The sequence below is a fragment of the Gorilla gorilla genome, chromosome 15 (assembly GCF_029281585.2).
Source record: "Gorilla gorilla gorilla isolate KB3781 chromosome 15, NHGRI_mGorGor1-v2.1_pri, whole genome shotgun sequence".
Classification (NCBI taxonomy): Eukaryota; Metazoa; Chordata; class Mammalia; order Primates; family Hominidae; genus Gorilla; species Gorilla gorilla.
This window is the reverse complement of record NC_073239.2, coordinates 83045909-83058365: the sequence shown is the minus strand read 5'-3', so window position 1 is coordinate 83058365 and position 12457 is coordinate 83045909. Positions and strand designations below refer to the sequence as shown.

The following is a 12457-nucleotide window of genomic DNA, read 5'->3' as shown; positions in this document are numbered from 1 at the left end:
CCTGTTACTGTTGATGTTAACTTTGAGCACTTAATTAAAGTGATATCTGTCAGATCTCCACAGTAAAGTTACCATTTTTCCCTTTGTAATAAAAAATATCTTGTGGAGAGATACTCTGAGACTACAAAATAAACTTTCATCTTTTAATAATACAATCCACTGATGATTCTCATCTGAAATAATATTTACTATGGTGGTTGCCAAATGAAGACTCTTTTAAATTTAAAATGCCATGTTCTCTCCAACCCCAGGGCCTTTGCACATATTATGTCTTCTGCCTAAAATCCTCCTCCTCCTCTTCAACTGATTAATGATTATTTCTTTAGATCCCAGACCAAATGTCATTTTCTGAGATGTCTTCTCTGGCCCTTTCCCCATCCTGGGTAAGTCTCTCATTTATATATTGTTGGACATCATGTAGTACTTTGTAGCACTTGCAGGTGTAGTTTTACTTATTTTTGTGATTATTTAAAGTCTGTCTCCTCCCCTAGGCTATAAATACCATGAGGGCTTGTTTTTATGGACTATTATGATTCCAATGCCTAGCACAGTTCCTTGTATACATAGGCTGCTCATTCAATTTAAAGAACTCATAGAGTTCTTGTGATGATTAAACAAAATAAGATACATAATATTCCTAACATACAGTAGAATCTTAACAAATATTGGTGCTCTCCCCGTCCTCCAGCCCTCACATTGGTAAGGCTTTCTGTAACAGGTAAAACATCTTATACCAAACAAAAATTTGTCATTGGAAGTGACCTTCTGTGCCCTAAAGGTTGATCTTCACTTGAACTTTACTAACACTTCAATGGAAGGACATTTATAAAGAACAAGTCAGACTGAAATACAAGGTTACATTTCCTTTCTTATCTGCAACATATGTTGAAATGGGCTTCACTTGCCAATTTGAGAAATTAAACCTCCTTCTTATACTCTCTTTCAAAGTGACCCACGGTTATTTATGAGAGCTCTGCAGACAATTGATTTACATGTGAAGAACTTGTCTCTCAGGGTTTTCTAATCTGGTCTCTTTGCCCTGCTGCCATACAGCTCCTGTGGCTCATCTTATAAGAGAGCCATTCTGCTCTCTTTGCACAATTGTCCTTCACAGGCAACCTCCATTGATGTCCCCTCTCTGGCCCCGGGGGAGGGACAGTACTGCTCTCCTCTTGTCTAAACATCTCAAAACAAGTGTTGGGACTTCTGATTCAGGATGCAAAAGCTGCTCATTCATAAATTCCCCCTATTCCCTGAGACACTTGAAATTTCAGGACTCAGAGAAACATGAATAGAAATATGCTTATAACAGAAAAGAATTTGGAAGGAGAGATCACTGGTGAATACATGATTTCAAGAAATTCCCAGGCCAGGCACAGTGGCTCATGCCTGTAATCCTGGCAGCTTGGGAGGCCAAGGTGGGAGGATTGCTGGAGCCAAGGAGCTCAAGAGCAGCCTGGGCAACATAGCAAGATCCCGTCTCTAAAAAAAAATTTAAAAATTAGCCAAGCACAATGGTGCACACCTGTAATCCCAACTACTTTGGGAGGATAAAGTAGGAGGATCGCTTGAGCCCATGAGTTCGAGGCTGCAGTGAGCCATGATTGTGCTACTGTACTCTAGCCTGAAGACTGTCTCAAAAAAAAACAAAAAAAACAAAACAAAAAAAAACAAGACAGAATTCCCAGAAGAGGGCAAATTAAAATGTGTTGATTAGTGTGCAATGCAGAGGAAGCTATAGGGCAGGTAGGGCCAGGAGGGGAGGTGGGAGCTGATCTTACCTGTGAAACTTAAGAGGCTCTGGGCTCTAGGTCACAGGTATAAGAGGCAGTAGTAAGAGAGAACAGGAAGAAGGAGGATTTATTGAAGATAAGCGGGTCAGAAGTCAGCCCCACACTCCTTCTCTCCTTGATGTCCAGTTACAGAACAATTACGAGCTTAGATTCACTCCAAGACTGAAAAATAAATAAGAGCCAAAACTAAACCAAACCAAACCAAAAAATGGTCATTCCTCTAAAGAAAGAGAACAATCTTGGAGCTCCAGTGGTGCAGTCAGTTAGCGTGTTGTACTTATACAGAAAGACAACAATCTTCAGAGACTGAGACTTCTAGGTGGATATTACTTCCTCCAGAATAAAACATTTTTTTCTTCTGGAATTTGGGTAGATTGTTTATCACTCATCATCCTGAAGTGAAGCCTGCCATTGGCTATTTCCCATTCAGATACACAAAGGTTACAATAAGCCTTACCAGGGCAGAGGACTGTTAGGGAAAATAATTATAGAGTTTCTATAAAGCAGGAGAAGGAAACCATACCAGCTACCTAAAATAATCAGCCTTGTCCCTCATTCTCGAATATACATGAACAACATATAAGGAAGAAGACTAATATGTAAAGAATGACCAAATAAATAAAACTGACCCTGGAGGAACCAGAGCTATTTAGGGAAACAGAAGATAACTTTTAAAACATCTAATTATATTCTCAAAGAGAAGTGAGAATATGTTGTCAAGACAGGAATACAACAATATAAAAAAGGAATAGTCAAAGATTAACCCATGAAATTAAAAAATTCTGTTAAAATATTTAAAAATCAACAGCAAGGTTTGGTAATAAAGTGAAAGCAATCTTCCAAGCTATAGAACTAGAAGATAAATAGAAAACATAAGAAAAAAATAAGCAAAAGATCAATCCAGGGTTCAACATATGAGTAATAGTAGTTTCAGAATTTAGACTATGTGATATAGGGTAGAATTTTTTGTAATTGTGAGTAAAATTTCCAAGAGTTGACGAAAGGCCCAAGTTTTCAGTTTCATGGGGCTCATCAAGTGCTTTGCTGTATGAAAGGGAAATTGACCCATGTGTAAGAATAATTTCATCAAATTCAGAAAGGTGAAAATAAAAAGAAGACTCGAAAGGTTTCAGAGTGAGACAAACTAACACATCAAGTAGCCCACATTGTAACCAAAAATCTGGCATCAGCAACTCTGGATACTAAAAGTTGTGGAGCAATGCCATAAAATTCTTAGGGAAAATTATTTTGACTTGAATTTAATTTGACCTAGAATTCTGTATCCTGCGGAACTGTTACTCAAGTGGGGGGGTGGGAGGGGGGGTGAGGGGGGCGGTAAATACATTTTTAGGCATTCAGGGACTCAGAGGGTAAAGAAAGCTACGATTAAGGACAGAGTGGTTTCTAACCTGACCGTGTGCTGAAGGAAAGTTCCAGCATGGCAGCTGTGCATTGGGCCTGGAGAACAGTTACTTTACAAGGAGAGAAGAATTGGAGAGCTGTTGGAGGTTGTCTGGGTGAAACGAGGGTTCCGTGCAAGACTATCATTGAAAGGCAGGGAGAAATTGAGGATATTCTAATAGCTTATTAATCTTCATTAAACAAGAAAAACAAAAGGCAATTTGAAATCTTGGAAAAACCAAATAGAACAAAGTCATGGGTCACACAGAAAATTCACTGCATTGTGATATGACTGGGAAATGGGTTGAGTGTAAGGACAGGGAATTTATTTGATCTTGACTCTACCAACGTTTTTCTCCAAATGTCCCAGGGGTTAAAATATTTTACTTGTAGAGAAAGAAGAGTAATTATATGATAACAACTGGCTCTGTGATAAACAATATTTACATAGTAATTGCCATGTAAAAGGTGTTTATTGGCTTGTTAGTGTTGAGACTCAATCTAGAAAGGAAGTGTGGAAGATTTAATTAAGCTTATGGAATTGTACTTAAATGTTATTGTCCTCAGTCATGTAAAAGAAAATATACAACAGAAGTATGGATAAGGAAAGAAGATAAATGAGAACAGTAAGTTAGGGACAGTCAGATCCTCAACTTATAGTGGTAGGTGGTAGTTAAGTAATACTGCCAAAAGTTGATGGAACCAAAACTAGGTGTTTATATACGTTATTTAAAATTATACTGGCAGCTGGTAGATATTGTGAATAGTTGAGTGCTACTATTTATTTCTGATAGAAAATAGAAGATGGTAAAAGGAAGATTGTTGTCATTTCTCCAGCTCATCACTAAGCAGTAAATAGTCATGATTATTGCTAAGAATATTGACTGGGGTATATTTGAAAATTAATGAGTAGAGACATACAGTGCTTTTCAATTGCTAAACATTTTCTTTAAAGGGGACAGGCTCTCTAGGGCACTTACTTAATGTTTTTAGTGCTTGAGGCCCAAGTAGAGTGAAGAGTGCGAATATTCCATGTTTCCAGCCACCCTAATTGTCTATGATAATGGTAAAACTGCCGGAGAAATGTCCCGTTAAAAACCAAAGAGGGCCAATTTCCAGATGCACCACTGAGCACAAATGCACTTATTCTGCTGGTCCATTTGACAGCAGCCTCCTCAAGCCCAACTCAAGTGGCACTTGCCAGGGAGATGAGACTGGAGCCAGTGGTCCCATCCACAGGACCAGCAAGGCCACAGCAGCACTGTCTGGGCCTCTGTGACCAAGGCAACTCTCTCTGCCAAGCCATCACCTGAGATTCAGATGAAAGAGGATGTTTGCTCCTGGGAACATGTCTTGTACAAGGCAGGTAACAGCTTCAGACTCATGTCAGTGCTCTGCTTGATGCCCTACGAGACAGTAGAACTAAATGAGTGGCAAAGGCAGTCCTTCTCTGGCAGGCTTTCTTCTGAACTGATCTAGAGACATGAACCTCTCGTTATGAAGAAAGAGTTCCCTATTCAGGGAGAATTACTGCTCTCTCCTGCTGACATTGAGAAACCTGCTAAGTCTGATGCTTTAAGTAGGAGGCTCTTTAAGTTGGAATTCTTGTCAGGCATATAAGTTCACTTTTCACTTTATAGTGGAAATCGGGCCCGGCCTGGTGGCTCCTGCCTGTAATCCCAGCACTTTGGGAGGCTGAGGCAAGAGGATCACTTGAGCTCAGAAATTCAAGGCTGCAGTGTTCTATAATTGCTCCACCGCACTCCAGGATGGATGACAAAGTGAGACCCTGTCTCTCTCTCTTTCTGTATATCTCTATATCTATATCTATATCTATATCTATATCTATCTGTATATAGATAGATATACAGAGAGAGAGTGGAAATTGGGTCAAATGCCTGTAGTTATATTCTTTCTTAACATGGAGATAATGAGATTCTGTAAAATAGGATTTTAAATTATTTACTATGACCCAAGAAATATGCAGAAGTATGCTCAGGTAACTGACAGCTGAGCTCTTACCTCCTAATTTTTCAGGATAGATAGGCTAAGTTTTGAAAAGTCTGCCTTGACTGCAGCCTCATACTAAGGGATTCCTGTGCACTGGCTTCTCATGATGGAAGTAATGGTCAAGTTACACACTAGTGCCTCACTTCTATAGCTTAAACAAATCAGACCTGTAGAAGGTGTCTGATGTATAGATTAGCAAATCCATAGCCTGATGAACGGCAGCCTGTGATAGCACACGGCGTGGAAACTCTGCCAAATAGGAACATCATGAAACTTCCTCAGAAATTTGAACTGGAATTAGAGGAAGGCAGTTGATGAGTTTGTAGGAGTAACAGAAGTGGGACAGCACAGTCTGAGAAGGTAATACACAGATAAAATATGGAAGAGTCCAGGAGACATCATTATCATGAGCATACACATTTCAAGATAGAGCAGTCACTAGAGTAGAGGCTGGCATGGATTGTGGAGACGGGGTGGCAGAAGCAAAGACAGAGACGAACTGAGTCAATGTTAATGGTGGAGTTCAAAAAGCAGATTAATAACATTCTGCAACTGAGAGAATGTCTGAGGTGCTCTGATGCTTCCCTTGAGGTCTGGTATGCAGCTGTTTCTCGGCTTCATGGCATACCCTTGCTTCCTTGTGTAACTTTATGAGAGACTCCCACAGTATGAATGAACCGGCAAGGGTCTCTGTTCTTTGCAGCCCAAAGAACCCGGCTAAACACACCAACCCATCAATGCTGCCTTTCTAGTTGGACATGTTCTTTTGAGACTGCTTTCCTGGGGAGGTGATAAAGTAACTGAGGCAATGAAAAAACTAGTCTGAAGCAAAGAAAATCAGCATTGCCCCCTAAAGCCTAAGAGTAGCACACCAAGGCAAGTTATTTTCTGTATCCAGGAAAAGACAACTGAGGAGCAAGTGCTGAGTGCTTGGGGATTATGTCAGAAATTCCATTGCCAATGTCTTCACTGCCAAGGAATCCCCATTACCCCCACCCCACCCCACCCTCAACCAACCACTTTGGTTTTTCTCCAAGGACACTAAGTTTTGAAAAGATTTAATCTAGCAAACCGGCTATGTTTATTTAGGTAATACATCATTTTCTCATTGGAATAGATATGAGTCTTACCCATAAGCTCAGGATGAATAGATAATAGTTTTTTTACTCTCTAACTCTACCTAATTTTATTCTGAGTCCCCATTTCACTGAGGCAGGAGGAAATTTAACTCAGTCATTCTTGAGGCACTATGTCCCAAGTGAGATAGGGTGCAGGGAATGGTACTGGTCACTGGCCATCTCTATCCCCATGAGCGGTTAATTCTGAGATCTCCATGGTTCCTTCAGGCTCATTCTCCACGGCTCCCACACCACAGTTGGGCATTGAAATCTTCACTGTGGCCAGAAACTCAGTGCTAGTGTCCCTTTCCCTGAGTGTGACTTGCAGCCATCCCCTGGAAGGTCTGGCCCTTGCCTAGGGGCACTGTCTTGGAAAAGGGCAGTGGTCCAAGATTTTTCTCTTCCTCTTCTGGGCCAGTTGGGAAATCTTTGCTTTTTAGTTGCAGAGCCCTCCCCTATAAAATTAATCTGGATGATAGGAAGTTGAACAGGAAGCCCAGTGCCTGTGGAAAGTTTATTATATAACTGTAACTTGAGTGCTTAGCCATACACACACAAATGTGCATGCATGTGTGTGCTCAGCTGAATTAAATTAGTCACTAAAATCGTGTTTTCTCTCTCAGAATTAAATAATAATTATGTTGATTGAATGCACACGGCGTATGAAGTGACCTGGTAAGTATAAATAAGCTAGTGGGATTTCTGGAGTTTGTTTTGGTTGAGTCCCAAAGCAAAGAGGAGCCATGTGGATTAGAGACTTTCATAAAATAAATTCCGTGAGGCAAGTCAATGAACTGTCAGCTCAGTCTCATTAACTTTAGGGAGACCCCAGATGAGGCCTTATTTCTGAAATATCTGGTTGCAGGAAAAGTAAAAACCTGCAAATGTCTCCTTAATGTCTCTTGTTGCCACTAAATTGCTGCCCACTTAATTCTAACCCTGGGCCTCTGCGGAAGGAACTGAATGACCCTGGGCTTGGGGATACATTTTGTTTCTGGGCTCCTGAGTTTCTCTTGTAAGTACCCTCCTGCCTATCTTCCAGACTGCAAGAGTCCTCTCTGTGTTTCTCTCAGTTGTCTGTACTAACAGCCTTGACATTTTAGACCTGTCCCCAGTGATTGGAAAGTGCTGACTCATCAGTTCCAGGATTTTTCTAAAATGTGTCTTCAGTGGCCTGTGTGGGGAGAGAGGGAAAGACAGAGCAGAAACACCTTTCCTGTGACCAGGGCTTTAAGCTTAGTGTATTCAGGACTCCAGTGCACATTACTTATCTGACCTCACACAGCACTGTGCAGAGTGGTGGTGGTGTCCTTTCACATATGTGATACATGGGGCTCAGAGAGGCAGAGGGGCTTGCTCGGGGTCATAGAGCAGAGCCAGAACTGGACCAGCTCTTCTGTTTCCCACCTCCGTGCTCTTTGCCTGATACCCAGTCCTTCTCAATGGAACTAGGTAGTAGCCATACAAGGAGCTCTTAATGTGAGCGTGCTTCTGGCCCAGTGGAAACAGCAAGAAAATATTAGACACATTTCTTGCGCTTGAGTCACATAGAGCTTAGTTGTCGCTTTTTTTTTAACTTTTATTTTAGGTTCAGGGGTACATGTGCAGGTTTGTTTTACAGGTAAGTTGCATGTCACGGAGGTTTGGTGTAAGGATTATTTCATCACTCAAATAATAAGCATAGTACCCAGTAAGCAGTTTTCAGTCTTCTCACTTCTTACACCCTCCACTCTCATGTAGGCCCCAGTATCTGTTGTTCCCTTCTTTGTGTCCATATATACTCAGTGTAGCTCCCACTTATAAGTGAGAAGATGTGGTACTTGGTTTTCTGTTCCTGCATGAATTCACATAGGATAATGGCCTCTGGCTCCATCCATGTTGCTGCAAAGGACATGATCTCATTTTTTTTATGGCTACATAGTATTCCATGGTATTTATGTACCACATTTTCTTCATCCAGTCTACCACTGATGGGCATTTAGGTTGATTCCATATCTTTGCTATTGTGAATAGTGCTGTGATGAACATATGCATGCATGTGTCTTTATGGTAGAACAATTTATATTCCTTTGGGTATATACCCAGTAATGGAATTGCTGGGTCAATTGGTAATTCTGTTTTAAGTTCTTTCAGAAATCACCACACTGCTTTCCACAATGGCTGAACTAATTTACATTTCTACCAGCAGTGTTTAAGTGTTCCCTTTTCTCCACAACCATACCAGCATCTGTTATTGTTTGACTTTTTAATAACAGTCATTGTGACTGGTGTGAGATGGTATCTCATTGTGGTTTTGATTTGCATTTTTCTGATGATTAGTGATGTTGAGCATTTTTTCATATGCCTGTTGGCCATGTATATGTCTTCTTTTCAAAAGTGTCTGTTCATGTCCTTTGCCCACTTTTTAATGGGGGTTGTTTGTTTTTCATGTAAATTTGTTTAAGTTCTTTATACATTCTGGATATTAGACCTTTGTTGGATACATGGCTGGAAAATATTTTCTCCCGTTCTGTAAGTTGTCTGTTTACTCTGTTGATAGTTTATTTTGCTGTGCAGAAACTCTCTAGTTTAATTAGGTCCCATTTGTTGATTTTTATTTTTATTGCAGTTGCTTTAGGTATCATTGTTACAAAATCTTTGCCAGGACCTATGTCCAGAATGATATTTCCTAGGTTATCTTCCAGGGTTCTTATGGTTTTATATTTTACATTTAAGTCTTTAAACCACCTTGAGTTTTTTTGTATATGGTATAAGGAAGGGGTCCAGTTTCAATCTTCTGCATATGGATAGCTGGTTATCCCAGCACCATTTATTGAAAAGGGAGTCCTTTCCCCATTTCGTTTGTGTCCAGTTTGTCAAAGATCTAATAATTGCAGGTGTGCAGCTTTATATCTGGGCTCTCTATTGTGTTCCATTTGTCTGTGTGTTTGTTTTCATACCAGTATCATGTTGCTTTGGTTACTGTAGCCCTGTAGTATAGTTGAAGTAGGGTGGCATGATGCCTCCAGCTTTGTTATAGCCTTGGCTATTTGGGATTTTCTTTTGGGTTCCATGTGATTTTTAAAATAGTTTTTTTCTAATTATGTGACAAATGTCATTGGTAGTTTGATAGGAATAGCACTGAGTCTATAAATTGCTTTGAGCAGTATGGCCATTTCAATGACATTGATTCTTCTTATCCATGAGCATGGAATGTTTTTCTATTTGTTTGTATCATCTCTGTTTTTTTTTTTTCTCAGTGAAGTGTTTTTTTTATTCCTTCTCATTTGCAGACACATATATATATATATATATATATGCAAACACAAACATATAAACAAATGTGTTTTTTTTTAAGGATGTTTCTTTTTTTTAATTTTACTTTAAGTTTCGGGATACATGTGCAGAATGTGCAGGTTTGTTACATAGGTATACGTGTGCCATGGTGGTCTGCTGCACCTATTGACCCATCCTCTAAGTTCCCTCCCCTCGCCCTGTACCTGCAACAGGCCCTGGTATGTGTTGTACCCTACCTGTGTCCATGTGTTCTCATTGTTCAACTCCCACCTATGAGTTAGAACATGAGTTTGGTTTTCTATTCCTGTGTTAGTTTGCTGAGAATGATGGCTTCCAGCTTTATCCACGTCCCTGCAAAGGACATGATCTCATTCCTTTTTATGGCTATGTAGTATTCCATGGTATATATGTATCACATTTTCTTTGTCCAGTCTATCATTGATGAGCATGTTGGTTGGTTCCATATCTTTGCTATTGTAAATAGTGCTGCAGTAAACATACATGTGCATGTGTCTTTATAGTAAAATGATTTATATTCCTTTGGGTATAGAACCAGTAATGGGATTGCTGGGTCAAGTGGTATTTCTGGTTCCAGATCCTTCAGGAATTGCCATACTGTCTTCCACAATGTCTGAACTAATTTACATTCCCACCAACAGTGTAAAAGCATTTCCATTTCTCCACAGCCTCACCAGCATCTGTTGTTTCTTGACTTTTTAATAATCGCCATTCTGACTGGCGTGAGATGGTATTTCATTGTGGTTTTGATTGGCATTTCTCTAATGATCAGTGATGTTGAGGTTTTTTTCATATGTTTGTTGGCCATATAAATGTCTTCTTTTAGAAGTGTCTGTTCATATCCTTTGCCCACTTTTTGATGGGGTTTTTTTTTCTTGTAAATTTGTTTAAGTTCCTTTTAAATTCTATATATTAGACCTTTGTCAGATGGGTAGATTGCAAAAATTTTCTCCCATTCTATAGGTTGACTGTTCACTCTGATGATAGTTTCTTTTGCTGTGCAGAAGCACTTTAGTTTAATTAGATCCCATTTGTCAATTTTGGCTTCTGTTGCAATTGCTTTTGGCATTTTCGTCATGAAGTCTTTGTCCATGCCTATGTCCTGAATGGTATTGCCTAGGTTTTCTTCTAGGGTTTTTATGGTTTTGGGTTTTACATTTACATCTTTAATATATCTTGAGTTAATTTTTGTATAATGTGTAAGGAAGGGGTCCAGTTTCAGCTTTCTGCATATGGCTAACCAGTTTTCTCAGCATCATTTATTGAATAGGAGATCCTTTCCCCATTGCTTGTTTTTGTCAGGTTTGTCAAAAATCAGATGGTTGTAGATGTGTGGTGTTATTTCTGAGGTCTCTGATCTGTTCCTTTGGTTTATCTTTCTGTTTTGGTACCAGTACCATGCTGTTTTGGTTACTGTAGCCTTGTAGTATAGTTTTAAGTCAGGCAGAGTGTTGCCTCCAGCTTTGTTCTTTTTGCTCAGGATTGTCTTGGCTATATGGGGTCTTCTTTGATTCCATATGAAATTTAAAACAGTTTTTTTCTAATTCTGTGAAGAATGTCAATGGTAGTTTGATGGGAATAGCATTGAATCTATAAATTACTTTGGGCAGTATGGCCATTTTCACGATATTGATTTTTCTTATCCATGAGGATAAAATATTTTTCCATTTGTTTGTATCCTCTCTTATTTCCTTGAGCAGTGACTTGTATTTCTCCTTGAAAAGGTCCTTCACTTCCCTTGTTAGCTGTATTCCTAGGTATTTTATTTTCTTTGTAGCAATTGTGAATGGGAGTTCATTCATGATTTGGCTCTCTGATTGTCTTTGTTGGTGTATAAAAATGCCTGAGATTTTTGCACATTGGTTTTGTATCCTGAGACTTTGCTGAAGGTGCTTATCAGTTTAAGGAGTTTTTGGACTGAGATGATGGGATTTTCTAGACATAAAATCATGTCATCTGCAAACAGAGAAAATTTGACTTCCTCTCTTCCTAATTGAATATGCTTTATTTCTTTCTCTTGCCTGATTGTCCTGGCCAAAACTTCCAATACTATGTTGAATAGGAGTGGTGAGAGAGGGCATATTTGTCTTGTACCAGTTTTCAAAGGGAATGCCTCCAGCTTTTGCTCATTCAATATTATATTGGCTGTGGGTTTGTCATAAATAGCTCTTATTATTTTGAGACATGTTCCATCAATACCTAGTTTACTGAGAGTTTTTAACATGAAGGGACTTTGAATTTTATCAAAGGTCTTTTCTGTATCTATTGAGATAATCATATGGTTTTTGTCTCTGGTTCTGTTTATGTGATGGATTATGTTTATTGATTTGCATATGTTGAACCAGCCTTGCATCCCAGGGATGAAGCCAATGTGATTGTGGTGGATAAGTTTTTTGATGTGCTCCTGGATTCAGTTTGCCAGTATTTTATTGAAGATATTTGCGTTGATGTTCATCAGGAATATTGGCCTGAAGTTTTCTTTTTTGTGTGTGTATTTCTTCCCGGTTTTGGTATCAGGATGATGCTAGTTTCATAAAATGAGTTAGGGAGGAGTCCTTCCTTTTCAATTGTTTGAAATAGTTTCAGAAGGAATGGTACCAGCTCCTCTTTGAACCTCTGGTAGAATTTGGCTGTGAATCCTTCTGTCCAGGGCTATATTTTGTTGGTAGGCTATTACTGCCTCAATTTGAGAACTTGTTATTGGTCTATTCAGGGATTCGACTTCTTCCTGGTTTAGTCTTGGGAGGGTGTATGTGTCCAGGAATTTATCCATTTCTTCTAGATTTTCTGGTTTATTTGCATAGAGGTGTTTTTATAGCATTCTCTGAAGGTAGTTTGTAT

At 39.3% G+C, this 12457-nt stretch overlaps 1 long non-coding RNA gene across 1 annotated transcript in view; it reads left to right on the top strand.

The window, feature by feature from the left end:
- Nucleotides 1–326: 326 nt before the first annotated feature.
- LOC129526787 (uncharacterized) overlaps nucleotides 327–12457 on the top strand; it is a 28630-nt gene continuing 16499 nt past the window's right edge. The window contains exons 1-2 of the long non-coding RNA XR_008671531.1: nucleotides 327–383; nucleotides 6946–6997. This is a non-coding gene — a long non-coding RNA (uncharacterized lncRNA). The remainder of the gene's footprint in view (nucleotides 384–6945; nucleotides 6998–12457) is intronic.